The sequence below is a fragment of the Myotis davidii genome, unplaced genomic scaffold (assembly GCF_000327345.1).
Source record: "Myotis davidii unplaced genomic scaffold, ASM32734v1 scaffold8, whole genome shotgun sequence".
Taxonomy (NCBI): domain Eukaryota; kingdom Metazoa; phylum Chordata; class Mammalia; order Chiroptera; family Vespertilionidae; genus Myotis; species Myotis davidii.
Window position 1 is genome coordinate 894,112 of NW_006299520.1, and position 19,402 is coordinate 913,513.

The following is a 19,402-nucleotide window of genomic DNA, read 5'->3' on the forward strand; positions in this document are numbered from 1 at the left end:
TTCTTAAATTATTACCTGTGGTTTCTCAGAATGAGGTGCCTTCCGGCCTGCCTGGCAGTTAAAGTGGGAGTGGGTAATATGACTGTCTTAAAGCACTTATAAAGAAATTTTTAATTTTTATTTTAAAACAGATCCTCCCTCCTCGTCCTGTTCCTCTCCTGTTCTCACTGAAAAGAACATCCTCTACCTGGACCAGTCAATGTGTGATTGGTTTTTGTTGTTTTCTAAGGAACCCTCTTTCACTTTGTAGGATGAATATTTTTTAAATTTTTTCTTTGCTAAAACAATCCTATGAGGTGCATAACTGTAGCTGGAAATGCATCCCATTTGTGACTGGCCTACTATGTGCATGAAAATGCATAGGGCAATCCAGAGAGCAACAAGGAAGAATGGCAGTTGATGCTGCAGAGGGAGAACTAAGAAATTTAAATGGGAAAAGAATAGCTTTCATCATCTAAAATTATGTGCACATACCTTTTTTAAGTTAAGTATTAGTTAAAAACATACAAAACGGGCCAAACAAAGCATTTTATTTCAAAGTGGTTGACTATTATGGATGAATTTTCAAAACTAGTTAGATGCTTGAACAATGTTGGGGAGCACTGAAGAATCCAAGTATAATGTTGATTCCCCCAAAAACTTAGCTCTGAATAAGCTACTGTTGACTGGAAGCCTTACTGGTAACATAAACAGATGATTAGATCATTTTGTACATTATATACTGTATTCTTACAATAAAGTAAGCTATGGTAAAGAGTTTGTGAGAAAACCACAAAAGAATATATATACACAGCCCTGACTTGTTTGACTCAGTGGATAGAGCGTTGACCTGCTCACTGAAGGGTCCCAGGTTCGATTCTGGTCAAGAGCATGTACCTTGGATGTGGGCACATCCCCAGGAAGGAGTAGTGTGCACAAGGCAGCTGATTAATGTTTCTAACTCTCTATCCCTCCCTTCCTCTCTGTAAAATATCAATAAAATATATTTTTAAAAAAGAATATATATATACACTTAGAGGAGTGTACATATTTATTGAACAAATCCATGTGTAAGTAGACCTGTGTAGTTCAAATTCATGTTACTCAAGGATTAACTACACATCAAGTACTAAGGAAAAGTCTCCAGATTACATATCAAAAGGTTTATTCATGGTTCTTTGTATCATTAGGCCATTACCCATCAAGAACAGACAGTATAAGTCTATGTCAGTTGAAGTTATTTTTACTTTGTGTGGTCATGTCACCAACTTCACTTACTGTTAGTGTCAAATGTTCCTATTTTTTAATTTTGTTTAAAAAATGTATTTTTTATTGATTTCAGAGAGGAAGGGAGAGGGAGAGATAGAAATATCAATGATGAGAGAGAATCATTGATCACCTACCTCCTGCATGCCCCATACTGGATATCGAGCCCACAACCCAGACATATGCCCAACCTGGAATTAAACCCTGACTTTCTGATTCATAGGTTAATGCTGAACCACTGAGCCATGCTGGCCAGTCTTTAATTTCTTTTTTATTAAATTATTTTATAGGATGTAAAAAAATTACCTAGCTCCAAACTCAAAACTAGCAAACAAAGTACATTCAGGGAAATGTACGTTCTGTCCCTCCCGCACCTCTGTAAGTAACCATGTGATTAGCTTCTGCCTTATCCTCCATTGTTCCTGAAACAGAAACAAATAATGTACATCTTAATATTCCTTCTTTTTACACAAAAACTTACATAATATGCACACTTTTTACACTTTGCTTTTTAAAATAATGTTGCTTAAGACTGAATTAGCCTCTCGTTTAACTGAATGTAATGGAAAGTTGTTGAACAATACATATTTCTGGAGGAATTCTGAGATTGGCTAACCTTGCAATGTACTTTCTGCATCCTGTCTTCATACTTCTGTGTATGTAACGCATACAGAGGGGTCTGGAAGGATACATGGCAAACTGATGATGGCAGTGCTATTTCTAGGGAGGAAAGTGGGGATTAATAATGGCCAAAGCCTAATTTAACTTTCTCTGCAATATTTTAATATTTTTTACAGGGAAAGTTGATTCATATGATACTTGTCTAACTAAAATCTCAATTTAAATACTGGTATAAAAGCTAAAGCATAGGTGACCTGTAGATGATGGACATCCAAGTTCATTTATCTCTGTTCCTGAAATCAGCAAGTCCCCTCTCAAGGTCTCAGGTTCCTATCTGTCAAAGGAAAGCTGCAGGGGTCTCACTTTCTGCTCCCTGGAGCCTCTTCAGAGACCATCCCAGCTTCTGGGACTCCAACTCCCACCCCTATAAGCAGAAACCCCCATCTTTAACTGTTCTGTGCTTGAGACTCTGACTGGCATCTTAGTTAGACTCAGGGTAACTGATTGTATGAATGGAAGAATTTTTTACTCCCTTCTCTGCATATGAGCCTTTTGCCCAATAACTTCTAGTTCCTGTCTACTCTGAGGCTAGGCTGGGTCATGTGACCTGCCTTGGCCAATGGGATGTTAGCCAAGTCCCCAGGCCAGAGACTTTAGATGAGCTTGTGTATGTCTCTCTTTAGGATCTGAGTTCACTATGATAACATCCACAGGTTAGCCCTCTGGAGGATGAGACATGGAACTTAGCCAAGACACCCCAGGCATGTGAGAGAGCCCCATGAAGGTCAACAGATGTTTTAGCTGACCTTCAGAGCAGAACTGCTCTCTGACCCCTAGACTCAGGAGTAGAAGGAAAAGGATGATATTGGAAGGCATTGCCCTTTGTGAGTGGCTTGTTAGGCAGGGTTAGTGTGGGCATTGATGGCTGACACATCACTTGGGAAGAGAACCAACTCCTGCTTTGGGCCCCTAAAATGAATGCTCTGTGAGAACAGAGATGTCTGAGTGGGTCACTGAAGTATTCCTGGCCTTCCAGGACACTGCTGTCAGCACCTGACATAGGATGGGCACTTCATAAGCATTTGCTGAATAAATGAAAATCTGACACTGTGCTAGGTGCTTTATACACACTCTCTTGTTTAAGCTGCACACAAACCTCTCCTCTAAATCATTACTCCCATACGATAGATGGGGAAACTGAGGCCCACAATATCAGAATTTGCCTGCGGCCACAGAGCTTGGAAATTGTGGGTCTGGAGTTCAAATGCAGGTTTGTCAGATTCCAAAGTCACTTTCCACCCAAAACCAAGAGGGTGAGATGTTGCCCAATGCCCCAAGCACCTAGTCCTCACCATTCCTACCACAGCCTGATGGAGGGAATTCCAATTCCTGCCATAATCTTCTTATCACCTGATGGCTGATGGTGGACTCCCAGTGCATCGTGCAGTGCAGGTGACCATCCAGGCTGGCCCCTGAGGAGCAATGAGCTAGGGCAGCTGTGTGGGACTGCATTAGACCACAGTCTGTGCATAGCAGGCATGGATCTGCTCACTGACCTAGGAGAGCAGAGGTAAGGTCATCCACAATGCTGGGATCCATGGGAAGCATCAGTCAGACAGAAAAGAGGACGATCTGGGACACTGAGCCCTTAAAACAGCTCTTTACCATTCAACATACATGAACCCAGCACCTACTATGTGCCAGGTACTGACTAGGGCCTGGAGATACACAAAGTAAGCAGGATACTTTTTTCTTTCAATCCACCCTTCCTTTCCTGCCTATCTTCCTCCTGTTTTCCCTCCTCAATCCCTCCCATCCTCATTCCCTCCCTCTTTCTTTCCTTCCTTCCTTCCCTCCTTCCTTCCTTCCTTCTTTTCATCTTTCCTTTCCTACTGCACAAATTCAAATATTATTGAACCACTATTCTATTCCAAGCAGTATACTAAGCCTTGGGGATATTGAAGTGAGAAAACAGTTTCTTCCTTCTTTATTACCTTCCTTCTCTCCTTCCTCATGCATTCATTCATTCATTCATTCATTCAGTATTTGTTCAATTTGATTAACACCTACTATGTGCTAGGCACCAAGCTAAGCATATGGGGTATAAGATGAGTAAGATGTTCCATTGGTCCCTCCATCCATTCGCCCATTGTAATTACTGAGGGCCTCCACATGCCCAGCATGGGGCTGGGTGGAGGATGTAAAGATGAAGGAAACTGACCGCTTCCTTTACTTACAGCAGTGACCTGGGGTTAGGGCCACAGATTTCAACCATTTTCCCTGTGGGATTTCTCTATAGGGGAGGGGAGTTTGAGTTGTTTCTGTGTTACACAGCCCCGGTAACTGAGGTTCTGAATCTGACAGTCCTCTGGGCACAGATGGAGCAGACAAGCTGAGAGAAGGACGTGGAGGGGAAGGAAAGGGAAGACAGGGGGTGGGGAGACTGTTCTGTGCCCAAGTTAGGAGGGGTGGGGGAATCTTTAGCTCTTCAGGGCTTTAGGAAAGATGTTCTACCCAAGGACCTCTCCTGAGTGGCTCCCTCCCATCAACATCCTGAAGACTCATCCACACCCACCTCCCCATTTGCACCGCCATCCTCGACTAGGCTTCCATGACCCTGTACCTGCATGGCCCCAGCAGCCTCCTTCCAGTGCCTGCTTGTCCCAGCCTGGCCCCTCCTACCATCTACAATCAGCAGCCTTCATCCTTGTTTCCTCTCCAGCCCCCACTTCCCTTGTCCTTATGTTCCTGCCACCACTCGCCCTTCCACCTCTCCCCACCACACACACATGGACCCACACCCCGTTTCATGCAAGAGCCTCCTCTAGGAATTTGCTCTTGCTGAAGCCTCTTCCTAGAGGCCCTTCCTCACCCTCCTTGCTTGGAAACAAGTCATTCAAAGAAAACTTTTTACTTGAACCAGTGTGCAGTCCGTTTCTGACACTTTCCAAAAGAGTTCAGGCTTCTGAAGAGACGCAGCTGCAACCAAACTGCGCCAAACTGGGATTCAGAGTCTGGCTGATTGCAAAGTACAGGTGATGCCTCAGAGATACTCTTCCAATGAGAAGTTTCTGGGCTTTTTTTGCTGAAAGAGGAAGGGGAATAAGGCCAGAACATTGTTGGAATAAAGAAGAACTGCTGAATGAAGTGTTCTGGCAAAGAAAATACAGCAATATCTGCATATTCATCAGCAGGACATGCAGGGGACATCCAGAAAAATGCAGGCAGACTGAGGGGGAGGCATGGCTGAGGTCCTCCAGGTAAACATGGAGGCTTTAAACTTTAAAGTCAGCCTCTTTGTAGCATCAGGTTGGTGAGGCTCAGGCTTGCTCAGATGACATCACTGACAGCTGCCTCATAATGTATTGAGCTATCTGCAAGATGGTGAGCTCCCTGTCACTAGAGGGATGTGAGCAGATAGCGTGAGCGGGGTAGTAGGTTTGAATATCATTTTCAGTCGTCCCTGGACCACCAGCCCATGAGTTTCTCCACCATGTGGCAGCCTGGGCCCCACACAAACCTACCCATTCAGGACCTCTAGGAAGCAGTCCAAGAAGCAGTCGGTTTTGCTACTTTAATGATGCCCAATAAAGTGTGGGACTTGGCAGTTGTGTCAGTGCTTCTCAGCCTTAAAAGTATACACATGGTCTTGGGATCTTGTTAAATGCAGATTCTGCTTCAGTGGGTCTGAGATGAGGGACTGATAATCTCCTCGGGTTTTAGTGTTTCTGGTCCACACGGCTTAGAAGCCTTCAAAAATTTCAATCCAGCCCCCACATTTTATGATGCTTTGGCTGAAGACTGGACCATTGGAACAGAAGCCTAACATGGAAAATGCTTACAAAACCCGGGACCCACAACCACGCCTAAGAGACCCAAGGCCTATGTGCAAGGAAAGAGTTTTAATATTATAAAATAAAGGTACCATATAATAGACACTTTAAAGCATCATTAGATCTGTTGTTATAATAGCTATATGAAGTAAGCATTAGTGTCCCATGTGGTGGTGGAGCAAACAGAGGCATATGTGGTTATCATTAAGTAATATTTCTGCTGTCTTCCTTCTAGGAGCATGGGGGTGGGGGTGGGGGGTGGGGCGCTGCATTTCTTGGCCCCTTGGTTTGGGGCCATGAATTGTGAGTTGAAATGACATGTGGAACATTTAATTATTGATGTGAGTCCCTCCAGGCTACCTTTCCTCTATCACTGTGACTGGCAATATTCAAGATGGGCCGGCTCCATCAGGGGGGCCCTTTAATGTGGAGAATGCAGAGTCCCCAGGTGACCTATAATAGACACACAGCATGCATGATAAATGCTCCTTTGTTGTATAAGCTACTGATATTTTAGGACTGTTTTTTAATGTGACCTGCCTTGTTTATCCTGACTGATACATGTAAGGAAGCTGCAGCAACTAGGACTTCAAAGGGGTAAGATTTAATGTAGACTTGGCTAATTCCAGAGCCTCTGATGTCAGTGCAAGGCAAGGAATGGGTATCTCCCAATCTCTGGTAAAGCTTCCATTACCTCTCTCCACAGCTCAAGCCCCTCATATCTCCCATGTTTGCAGCCATTGGTGAGACACCATGAGCCGAGCCTCTCTGTGGACAAGAGGAGCAAGTGAATTTGCTGGGACTGAGGTGCCATAGGGATGGCAGCTGGATCACAAAGGCATCCATCGGGTCCTAGGGCACTGTGGTGGGTAGAAGAGGCAGAGGAAGATCCTATGTGGGTCCCAGACACCACACTCCATACCAAGCCACTCACCACCAACTCAGCACAGAGACAGGAAAAGGCCCTGAATCTCACAGTAGGAAACAGCGATCCCAGTCACTGTCTGACTCAAGTCCTTGAGCCCATCTGAGCCAATAAAAGCCACCACCACTATATGGAGCCCCTAGGAAATAGGCAGAGCTGATGGCCATGAAGAGAGAGCAGAACTGAGAGAGAAAGATCAGAGCCAAGAGACAGGCCCAATCCCAGACCCAGGCACCAAGCCTCACCAGTTTGCCACTCTGCTGTCCTCACAGGAGGCTGACACGAAGGAAAGGAAGCTTACCGGGAGCTTCTTGGGAAGGCTCAGGGTCTCAAGTCGCCAGAGATTGACTCTCAGGGTGAGAGAGTCTCTGGTGGTAAGGCAGAGGGAGTGTGACTCATCTGATGAGGCAGGACACACAAGGCCAGGACACAGTGGAGTCCCCAAGTGATGATGGCACCTGCGCTGTCCTGGTCCTTAGATATCAAGAGGGTCTTAAACTGGTTGGCCACATTCTGGAATCATGCGGGAGACTTATTAGAAAGCCCGAAGTCTGCATCCCACCCCTGACCTACTGAATTCAAACCCCCTGGTGATACAGCCCTGGGATCTATATTTCAAAATAAGTTTAATGTAGCAGCAACATTTGAAAACCAAGAATGCACGACTTACCCAACTCCTGGACACTGGTGACTCCTGACCAGTTCAGCTCCTGGGGTTCAGCACTTACAGTTCCCCTTAAGTTGCCTTGCTCAGCTCCATTAAGACCGCAGCCTCTGCAGTGCTGCAGGACACACATAGTAACATGTGCATCACAATTTCCATAGCTAACTTCCTGGCCTCTTGGCAATTCCAGTCGGGTGCAAACCATTATTTTCTTTAGGAGGAGGCTCAGTACACATTTTCTGTAAAGCGTCAGACAGAAAATGTTTTTTGTTTTGTGAGCTATTGTAACCACTCCACTCTGCTGTCATAGTGCAAACATAGCCACATACACAATGTAAACAGAAGAGCACGGGGGTGTTCCAATTATGGGAACTGAAAGGGGAGTGTCATATCATTTTCACCTGTCACAAAATCTTCTTTAAATTTTTTTTCAGTTACTTACAAATATAAAAACCATTCTCAGCTCATGGGTGCTACTGAATGACGCTGGATCTGTTCTGCAGAATATAGTTTGACAAGCCTTGCTCTAGGATGTAAGAAGGGTACATATTTTCTCCTCGTGCCATGCCTCTTCAAGGATCATGGGTAATACCTAGCCTCACCATGGGTTCCAGGAGAAGTGGTATTGTGGTGGAGTTGTGTACTCAGCCCCATTCGCCATCACAGCTCAGTAACTGACAAGGTCTGCCCCATCCAGTGACAGAGTAGGACGCTGGCTTTGGAATGAGATTTTGGAGGTCACCAAAAGTGTTCCACTCCTCCCACAGCAGACTCACCAAGGAGCTGGCCAAGAAAGACCAGCAATCTGCTGTAAACTGCGCTAGAAAAATGGCTGCAGGACTTAGCCAATCTCAGGGAAGGGTTGCACCCAGTTGTGGCAAGCAAGCCTTTGCCCCCAGCCCCTCCCACTCTGCAGACATCACCAGAGGATCCCTTCTCTACTGAACCCACAATGCTCTCAGCTAAATCCTGCAGGGTGGAGGCTGAACATCATAAAGGCATCGATTAGTTTTCCACCTCCATCTCCACTGAGACCAAGACTCAAATGACAACAAAGCAGAGGTAGCCCCTCCCAGCACCAGAGGTGAGGGAATCCAGACATTATGAGGGCTGCTGTGTCACGCCTGCTGCCAGGAATGTGGTGTCCTATCTGCTTTGCACACCAGACACAGGACAGTCCCAGACACAGGGCAGTCCCAGACACAGGGCAGTCCCAGACACAGGGCAGTCTGAAAATGTCCTTCTCTGACTGTGAATCTTCTGAGGTTGTAGAAGTTGCCTTTGCCTCGTCCGTGCACAAGGAGCAGGCAAAGTATAAGGTGGTGGAGACAGGGGTAAGAAGACACTAAAAGGGAGTTTAGAACCCTCTGTGGCCACATCTTCCTTCCCACAGGTCCCTGCAAATTTTTTCTGTGAATAGTCAGAGAGCAAATATTCTTGGCTTTGTGGGCTATACAGTTCTTGTCGCAAATATTCCTCTCTGCTCTTGAGACCGGAAAGCCGCCAGAGACAAGATGTCAATGACTGGGTGTGGCCAAGTACCCATAAAACTTTATTGACAAAAACAGGCAGTAGGTCAAATTTGGCTGAACGGAATTTGCTAATTTCTGATTTAGGCTCCTCTCCTAAACAGATTTCATACCTCTCACAGATGAAATGCACAAGCAAAAGATTGCTTGCGGTTAACCCTGTGTGGTTCCAGCCGAGGAGAAAAATTACCCAAGGATGGGGTTACTGTTTCCACGGAGGCTGAATGTGACCTTGAGGATGAAGGGAGAAAAACCAGAATGCCCTCCCTCACCAAATAATCTGCTTAGTGTGGTGGTAAGAGGCACATTCTCTGGAGCCAGACTACCTGGGTTCCAACCGCAGCATGCCAAGGATCTCTTGTCCAACCCTGGACCCATTTCTTAACCTTCCTGGGCCTTAGTTTCCTCCTCTGAGCAATGGGGATGGTGATGGCAGTGGCACCTGTCTGGGATAGTTGTGGTGAGGATTAAATGAATTAGGACACAGAGAGCAAAGAAGTGGGTGTGACACACACTGGCACTCAATACACGATACCTACTATTGTGCATGGAGCACTTGTCACATTAGATGGTTGGTGTGTCTTCACATGAGTCCTCAGAGCATGATCCTGGCTGGGGTGCTGTTAACCCCATTCTACCGACCAGGAAGTGAGCCTGGAGAGGACAGGTGGCTTGGCCCCATGGCAGCAGCAGAGCTGAATGCAGTGATGTGAGCTTTTCTCTGAACCAGTGGTTCTCAGCCCGGGACAGTTGTGCCTCCAGAGGACATTTGGTGACATCTAGAGACACCGCTGGTTGCCACAATTTGGCGGATTTGCTGCCTGGCATCTAGTAGGTGGAGACCAGGGATGCTGCTCAATATCTTACAATGGACAGGACAGCCCCCGTCACAATGAGCTGTTGCATCTGAGAAGCCCTGTAATAAAGAAACAGGCGTAGCTGGGGTTTCTCAAAGGCAGACATGGATTCCAGGGCATGGAGTTTTTCTGGGAGGTGTTCCCAAGGAGCCCGGGGAGGGGAGAGCTGAAGTGAGACGGGAAGGGGAGGCAGAGAGTAAAGGCTTAGTTATCACTCCTGTTACCACTATGGACACCGAGGGCTGGATCTCCTGGGGGACCTCTGGAAGGCAAGCAGATCCACATTTCAGAGATTTCTCAACTGAGAGTGAGGGAGCTTGGTGCCTGTTCCCCACCTCCTGCCAGTCCCTGGTGAGGGCTGCTCCAGGGAGCACTGATTCCCTGACACTTCTTTCGTGCCCAACCGCTGGGAAGAGATATCTTAGAAGCCGGATAAATCTCTCAGGAAAGAGACCCAGCATCTGGGGCCTGGAATTGGGGTGTTGTGCACAGAGTGGGGAGGTAGACACAGTCAGCAAGTGTTCCACTGGGACATGCTGGACCCCCAGAAGCTAACGTTGACATCCCACAAATAAAGGATGTCCGCACCCAGTCTGGCTTTCAGCAAGAGCCTATAGTAATGTGTTGGGGGATGAGCCCCTGTGGAGAGATCTGCCAGGGAAGGTGGCACAGGCATCTGGTCCTCGCTAATGAGTCAGCTCTCCGGCGGGGCTGTATGCCATGGACAGGCTGGGTGCCCCGGACCCTGATTCAGGGTAGGAATGGAGATGGCCATGAACACCTCAGGACACTCTGAGGCTCTTAATGACACAGGAACATGAGATTTGCCTCCCAACTGGCCATGAAGGACTGTATGGGTGAAAACACACTAACCCCAGCCATGTAAGTGCTTACCACATAGCCTTCCCCACACAATGGTCCAACTCAGCGATGGACGAGAGAAGGAGCAGTACGCGGCCGGGCATGGTTAGCTCAACCTCGCCAGGAAGGCCATCTACTTCCAAAACGGCCTCTCTCTGCCCAGCCGAGGTCACTTTAGCAGAGGGAAGCTCAGAGCAATTATCCCTCTGATGGTATCAATGGGGCCACTGAGGGTGAAAGAAAATGAGGTTAACAGAATGAACCTGTAACTAGTACTGATCTGTTTAACAGACATTCATACTGTGCCTGAAAAATGCCAGGCCTCCTTCTAAGAACCTTTCAATTATTAATCCACTTAATCCTAACAATAGACCAGGGGAATGATGATCTTAACAGCAACAGCCTCCATTCACTAACATCTGTTTCAGGGCCGTCAGCAGGCAAATTACTGAACATATTATCACATCCTGTTAATGCCAAGCGCTTCCTGCCTCTCTGCTGCTTTGCCGACCACTGATTGAGTGTCGACCTGGTGCAAGGCGGTATTCTATGGGCTTCATATTGAACACGTCATTATCTCATTGAGTCCTTACAACAATATCTTGAGGTCTAGTAACAGCTTAATATCAGCTAAGAGTCAAGTGTTCTCTCTGTGCTAAATACCTTATCTCATTTACTCCTCACGAAAGCTCTATTAAATGGGTGCTATCAACATCTCCACTTTACAGATAATGAAACCAGGTCACCGAGGTGAAAAGGTAGTTGGCCAAATTCAATCAGGATTCCAGAGCCCATGTCACTGCCACTACCCCATGCCAGCTGCAGGCCAGCCATGAAGAGAGGGGTTACTTATTAGCTCAGAAAAGAATGGTTGTTTCTCATTGGAGGGAAACCGAGGCCACTGAGATACACACTTCCTGATTCCAGGTCCCCCTGCTGGTCCCAGAATCCAGACCTCTTGTCCTCTAGTCCCAAACTGCTGGGTCATTTTGAGGATCAGGTGCACCAACAGGGCAGCTTACCGAATTCAGACTGCAGCCTGGGGGAGAGGAACCTGAACAGGTCATCCGCGGCCTGGTCCTCTTCCTTGTCTGAAGATGTGGACTCGGTGTGCAATTTGGGACCTACTTTGACCTGAAAGAATACGGCTCAATGCAGGCCCCCTGAGACCCACCTGTTCCCCGTCCTGCATAGCCTGAGGCTCTCGATGGGGTGTGCTTGAGCTCATAGAGCCACACAAGGGCCTGTTGGCAACAATGACCCCTCCCCATGGCTGACACCATCCTTATCCTCCTGCACCCCCTCAATCGCTCACCTTCTCTAGAGGAGCAGCCTGTCCTGCAGAGAGGAGAGGAACTGCAGGAGGTGCCCTCCCCTGGGAGAGTGGAAGGGTGGCCTCTGGATCCAATCCTGCTGACGTGCACCACTGTCCCTCTGCTGTCCATTGCACTGTGACCCGGCCACAAAACACCCAACAGGAAGTCATTATAAAGCATGGTGATGGGGACCCTCCCGGACAACACATCCCCCCGGCATGCCGAGCCAGACCGTGGACCTGCTCTGAAAGTCTGGGAAAGGGCTGGGCACAAGGACAGGGGCAGGTTTTACCTCTCCTGGTCCCTCTCATCCCACCTGGCATGGTTGGTGACTGGAAACTGTAGGACAGGAGCAAAAGGAATGTGATTGGTCTCCCATCAAAGGAAAAGAAGGCTCACAAACACCCCATGCCCCTCAACCACCCTCTACAAATCAACCTCCCCTATTTCTCCATGGAGGCTGTTAGACCTGCCCCTTCTCAAGGCCGTAGTTGGCTCTCATTAGCATGTGTTGAGCACTTGCTGTATACAAGCATGGCACATTACAGGCACCATCTAATTGTAGTACTCAAAAATAGGACATGTCTATTCTACAAATGATAAAACTGAGGCTCAGAGATGTTATGTAACTTATCCAGGGTCACACAACTGGTTAGTTGCAGGGCCCAGACCCGAACGCAGGTCTGTCTCATTAAATAAGCTCAATGTGTTGTGCCTATTGGGCCACGCATCCCTTGCTTTCCACAGCAGGATGGCTCTCTGCTTGTGAATAGACCTTCTTGGAGCTTTAAAGGAGACCTCTAATCAGTAATCCCAGATATGCAGAGCACTGACTTGGGAATGACAAAGACCTGGGTTCATGTCCAGGCTCTGGAGATTATAGGGTGTGTGTCTTTGTGCCAAGCTGCTTCCTCACCTCTAAACTGGGATTGAGAGTGCCCCTATCACTGGGTCATCGTGATGATTAAATAAAAGACATGTAGCCCCTGGCTGGGTAGCTCAGTTTTTTAGAGCATTTCCCTGATATGCCCAGGTTGCAGGTACAATCCCCCTGGTCAGGGCACATACAAGAATCAGCCAATGAATCTCTCTCTCTCTCTCTCTCTCTCTCTCTCTCTCTCTCTCTCCACCACCCATTCCTCACTCTATATCTAAAATTAAATTTAAAGAGATGTAAATATTTAGAACCATGGTTGGCACATCATGAACACTCAGTAAGCAGTGGCACCTAACACCATGTATTTGATGTTGAGCCACTAACATAGGTCATTTGATCCTCACAATGACCTGATGAATAGGTGCTGCTATGGTCCCCATTGTGCAGATGGCAAAACTGAGGCTCAGAGAGATGAAGTTACTTGTATGAGTTTGCACAGGTAAAAAGGGAGGGAAGACAGGCAAGGAATGATGGAGGAACACCCCAGCCCGGTGCTACCCTACAATCCTTACATTGCTCGTGGCAGTGCAGGTAAGCAATCTCATCCAGGCAGAGACATGGAATAGACACAGTAGATGCTGGAAGGGGAGGGAAGGTTAGACCTGCAGGATGTCTGCCCACCTCATTGTGAGAAGGGACCCAGCAGACCAGAGGAACACACACCCATGGGCTCCTACAACCTTCTCACCAGGCCCCACCTACTTCAACATGTTTATTGCAGTCTTTCTGGACTCTGTCTCCCTTTCTTTGGTACCAGCACCCAATGTTATAATCCCTTGTTGCCCCCACTCCATGTGTCTGAGGCTGACCACATCAACCTGTACCCCAGTATTCCAGGAATGGCTACCTGACTCAGGCCTGGCAAATAAGCACTTTCCACAGTTCCAGCCCCAGAGACTGGTTCAGGGATGGCCCTATACACTGGGATGGCCCTATTAACCAATAGAATTCCATTATTGCATTGATGTTAGAAATACTTGGATAGATGCTAGGAGAGTAGTGGTAAGGATGCTAGAAGTCTGGAAAAGAGGAGGGCATGGCAAAAATGCCTGCCCTAGAATAGAGTCAACAGTCACGGAAGCAGAGCCAGGCGATGATAGCAAGTGTTCAGGGCTTCCTCATGTGATCCAGCCCTGCCTGATACCACTGCCCCAGCATGTTTTCAGTTCCTGTGCACAAATGCTTAAGTTAGCTTGAGTTTGGTTTTCTGTCACTGCTCTCTGAGTCTTAACTAATCTCACCCAAATTTCAGGCCGCCATGTATCCAGGGACAGGTTCAAATAAATACTCAAGGGCCTGACTTGGCAAGTCCCAGCAGAGAGACTTGAAGGCTTCTATGAGCCCCCTTTTCCTCCTTTGAAATTGGGGGTGATAGTCATACCCACTGAGTATGCTTGCTATGAAGATGAAAAGGAATCACATATTTCAAAGGCTGAACACAACCCGACACATTTAAAAATACCTGGTTAATGATGTTTGTGATTATTTACTTAAGACTTGCCATTTTTAGCTCAAAGCCTACCGCTCTCTTGAAATAGATTACTTTTGCTCTCAGACCACAGTGAGAACGTGAGCCAACAGGAACTGGGGCTTGGTGGCACCACAGGAATGCACTGAACAGGTCTCCTTCGTGGGGCCTCGCTGTGGGGAGAAGAGTTGAATATCAGCCCCTGAGGCCACCCCGCTGTATGCACCACCATGTTTGTGCCAGGACTGAGCGCACAGGGGTGCTAGTGCCAGCCTCTTCCTGTGGGACAGGGGACTCCTGGAATGGTCACCTTTAGCCTGGGGACTTGCAATTGATCTGGCCAAACAGTCTTAGACCTGCACTGTCTGCGATCCTCCTGCCCAGCCCAGCTGGTCTCGGGGCTCTCACTGCCTCCCCCAGGCCCTCACCTTCCTCCTGCACATCTAATCCTGGCTTCTTGTCTGCTTCTTGGAAGAACCAAACTAACACAGCCTTCAAAGTCACACAGGGTTCAAATCCTACTTTTGACACTTACACTGAACCAGTCCCTCCTCCTCTCTGAGCCTCAGTTTCTCCAGCTGGGAAATGAGTAAGTTGGAACATAAGCTCTCTCAAGGCTTCCTGTACTGGTCTCATCAGAGTCCATGGAGGACAATCAAGTCCACAAGCATTTTTAGAGCCATAGCCTCTGCTGAGACCTTCCCATGCCGAGTCGTGGCCAGACCCTCCCCTTTGCTCCAACTCAGTGCCCATCACGCAGGGTTGAAATTACCTGTTTTCTCTTCTGCTCCTCCAAGGGGTGCTGATGCCTGGAGAGGGACTGGGTTTGTTCACTTCTGCAAGATGCTCAGGCAATGTTCATGTTCATGTTCTGAGTGAGTGATGAACGCTAGGCCCTGGGAAGCTTGGAAACAAAGCAACTTAATAACTCCCACAAACACCAGCAAAAACAGCGCTGCAGCCACAGGCCCTTTGGATCCGTGTAAATCAACACCAACAGTCCCCATGTCAGAGAGGCGTTTCCAGGTGCCAGGCTTCCTGCTAAGGGCTTTGCAGGCATGTTCCCACTGACTCCCCCCACGTGCCTTTTCAAAGGTTCCATTGCCACATCCACTTAATAGATGAACAACCTGAAGCTCAAGTTCATTTCCCAAAGTCACTCAACACAGATTAAGGAGCAAGAGCAAAGTTTCCTGGTTTTTGTTTTATAATTTTTAACAGCTTTGTAGGGTGGGACTGCTGTGTTATATGGCAGTGGTATGTGATAAGAAAGCAGTTTCCCATCATCAGTGTATGAGGGTTGCATCTGCTTCACATGACACGGCTCAGATTTGAGCCTGACCCTGGAACCCAAATAGCCACCTCTTTGGTGATTATGTTCTTTCAAACATTAGGAAACCCAGAAGGGAAGTTATCCTCCTGGTTGTGCAAGAGGGATTGGTGGGGAAAGAGAGCAGAGGTCCTGAACTGCTTCATGCAAAGTCCATACCCCTTACCTTCATTGTCCCCAAGGAGATGCTGGAAAGTCTGCACTCCTCTTTTCCACATGTTAACACCCACATTGCTGACCCCTGGCTGTTTCTCTTCTCTGAGCCCCAAGTGCAAGTAGCAGGTAACAAGGAGAGATGGGTGCTCAGAACCCACTACTTGGAGTGTCCCAGCATTGACAGTGACTTTCAAAGTGCAGATTCTGTTGGAAGTGAATACAGAGGCGTCCAAAACGTGTTTGTTCACAGAGAAAACGGTAATGTAGACACATGTAGTCCCTGTTGATTTGAGCTTGGAAGGGGTAGATTGCTTGGAAATCATTAGTTCCAAAGTCTCTCCCAAAACATGAGCATCAAAATTTCCATCTCAGACAATCCTGGGCTTAAGTTCAACCAACAAACAGGGGCCTCGGGCTTTAATGAATGGATAGATGGCTGGCTTAATAGGTAGGTGGACAGATGGACTGGAAAATAAAAGGAGAGATGGATGGAAGGATGGATGAATGGATATAAATACAGAAATGTGGATGAAGAAATGGTGGGAAATGCAGGAAAAGGAGGATATAGAAACAGGAAGAGAAGTAACTGGCTGACTGCAGATATAGACAGATGAATTCCATGGAAGGAAACGAGGGTATGTGGATGAAGGAGTGGATGGAAGGAAATACTGGCATATAGATGAATGAATTGCATGTGGAAATACTGGCAAGTGAATGAATAGATGAGTGAGTAGGTGGATGGATGATTGAGCAGCATGGATTCAAAGACAATTTTTCTATGAGATGGAGCCAGACCCCCAATGTAAGATCTGGGCCCAAATGAACTCTCACCAGCTGAACGAGAATGTCACTCTTACCATACAGCAGGGCCCATAAGTTCTTAGCATAAGTTCTGGTGCAGGGACTCCACATAGTCATGGGCACAGAGGGATGGGTGGACACCCATGCTGCCACTGCAATGCTTCTTCTGGAACTGGCAGTGTGAGGAGAGGTAGAGGATGAGGCCTGGTGTCACCTTCAAGGCCCCACTCCATTCCATTCCCCAACTGCAAGGCAGGAACAAAGTCTAACTCCCCCACAGCTCCCACTGCCCACCCCACTCACACAGAGGGCTGAATGCTTGGGGAGTGAGTCCTGGGCAGGTGCAAACTGTGGATTCAGTGCCTCTGGATGAGCTCATCAGCAGAGAGATGAGTCCAGAAGGGATCCTCTTTCTCCATCGTGGTGTATTCCAGTGCACAGGGCTCACTGCAGAGCAGATGGGGGCCGGAAATCCTTAGCCCTGGGAAGTCCACCCTCCCATCTACCACCAGATGGGCCACCCGTTTCACTGCCCCTCCCCTCCAGCCAGCAGGATGCCCAGGGCCCACACAAGACCCTGGGTGTAAGAGACGTAACAGGTACGTTTGGATGGTGGAGAATGGAGGGATGTGAGAGAGAAGGTGCCCCATGAGCCACGAATAAAAGAATTTCAGATGAAGCTCAGAGCACCAGACCACTTACTTTACAAAGACACAAGCCTGAGGCCATCCCCAGGATCCATCAGGAGAGCTTCCTTTCCCAGGATTCACTAGCAAGAGGAAACACCTGCAAGTTGGGATGGTGACCAGCAGAGGGCACACAGCCCCCAGTGACCTGGTGCTTAAGAGCAGACAGACTGGTTTCAAGACCCTCTTGTCACCCGGCTAGCTCTGTAAGCCTCAGCTGCCCCATCTGTAAACAGAGGATAATGATATATCTCAGAGAAATGCTGAAAGGACTTTTGAGGGAGACAACAGATGTAATGCAAGACCACTTCCAGCATGACAGCAGGGCTGCATCTGGGAATGGCTGAGGGCATTTCCCCAAACCTGAAAAGGGGTTATTGCTTGGCTGCCAGACAGCTAAAAGGCATCTTAATCTATATGGTATTGCCTCCTACTGGCCAAACACCTGAACAACCGTAGGCTAATTCCCCCATTCTGAGAATGGACTCTGTACTGAACCCTGACCCTTTGAAGTGTATATCTCTGCCTGACCTCAGGACAAACTGTGGTAATAAAAAGCATGGGGTCCTGGGACAAGGAGACCTGAGAATTTAGATCTTGGATCTTAGCTCCTTTAGCTAAGCTCCTCTGACCCCCAAATGTCTTTCAAAATTATATTTCGTCTCTGGACTCTTATTTAAAATCTACGCACAGGCTTCTCCAGGTTCCTGAACCTTCCTTGAGTCTGGGACAAGAACCCCAGCACTGTAAGGAGCCTAATTTAGCAGGGTGGAAGTTATAGGATTTAGAACGAGACAGACTGAATGGGAGCCCACATTCTCTTAGAGACCTGGATCCAGTTTTGCCTTTGAGAACAGTAAAGAAGGAGAAAAGATAGTCACGAAAAGGAAAATCCAATGGGACCAATATGCAAATAGGAAGAAGTTCAGCTTCTCTTGGAAAAAGAAATAGCAACCAAAACAAACTTTATTGATCCTGGAAAATGCATCAGAGTTAAAACAGAAAACACACAGTAGTACCAGTGAGCAGGAAGATGTGGTAAAACACAATTTTATATATTGTTGATGGGTAGGCCAGAATCTCATCTCATACCAATATTATTCTAGCACCCTCTCTCTCAATATATATCTATCTTCTATCTATCATTTATCTATCTATCTATCTATCTATCTATCTATCTATCTATCTATCATCTATCTATCTATCTATCTATCTCTGTTGGAAAGAAGTGCTGTCCAAGAAGAGTCTTGTTTATAGAATCCAGACTAACTTTGAGAAACAAGCTTAACATGGCAGGCAAGGTGTTCATGACCTTTTCCCCAATCACCACTCCATGCATCCCCTTTCACTGCCCTTTCTGACCCATGATCTAGTCACACAGAGAAATCTGCAGATCCCTGTGGCCACTGGGCCTCTTCTCAGGACTTCCCCTGAGCTGCTGCTCATTCCTGTTTCCTCCCACCCCATTCCAAGGTTCACCCCTTTTAACATTTTGGCCTCAGCAAGGACACCCCTCCTGCAGGAAGCCCTCTCAGACCAGCCAGAGGTGGTGGAGGGGCCCCTTCTCTGTTCCCCCTCAGACTCTGCAGTATAACATCCTGCTCACTTTTCTGACTTCCCCTCCACACTGTGACCTTAGAGACATGGGCTAAGCAATTAAATGATTGTTTAAAAATATAATATTCCCTGAGAGTCCACCACAGAGCAAGAATGGTTTCTCTTCATGTCCCTATCTCCAGGGATTAGCACAGTGCCTGGCATAAAGGAGGGCTCAGTATATAGGTTCATAAATGAGGGGTTGCATGAATGAATGAATGGCTCTCATTTACCACCTGGCATGGGCATCTCTAAATTCTCTATTAACGAGGCACTCCCAGGATTATGGAAGGCCTATGGAAACCCATCCCTTTTAGAAGTTAGCTGCAATACCTGGAAATTTAGCAGGGGGGTGTGAAGATCACGTGGCTGAGGATTCAGATACCGAAGGCCAAATCCAGAGCCCTGCCCATCATGTAGTTCTGGCCAGCAGCCTAGGCAGGCAGGGAATAAAGGTCAAGGAAAGGGCCTTTTTTCCTTCAGGTAAGGGGAATCATCACCCATGGCAGAGATGGCAAACCCATGGCAGGCTTGACTCTCTCCCTTCCCTTGCCTGGTGCAGACATGGCTAATCAAT

General features: G+C 47.4%; 1 pseudogene; it reads right to left on the minus strand.

Moving 5' to 3' along the window:
- LOC107184895 overlaps positions 1–19,402 on the minus strand; it is a 28,440-nt pseudogene that overhangs the window by 8,008 nt on the left and 1,030 nt on the right.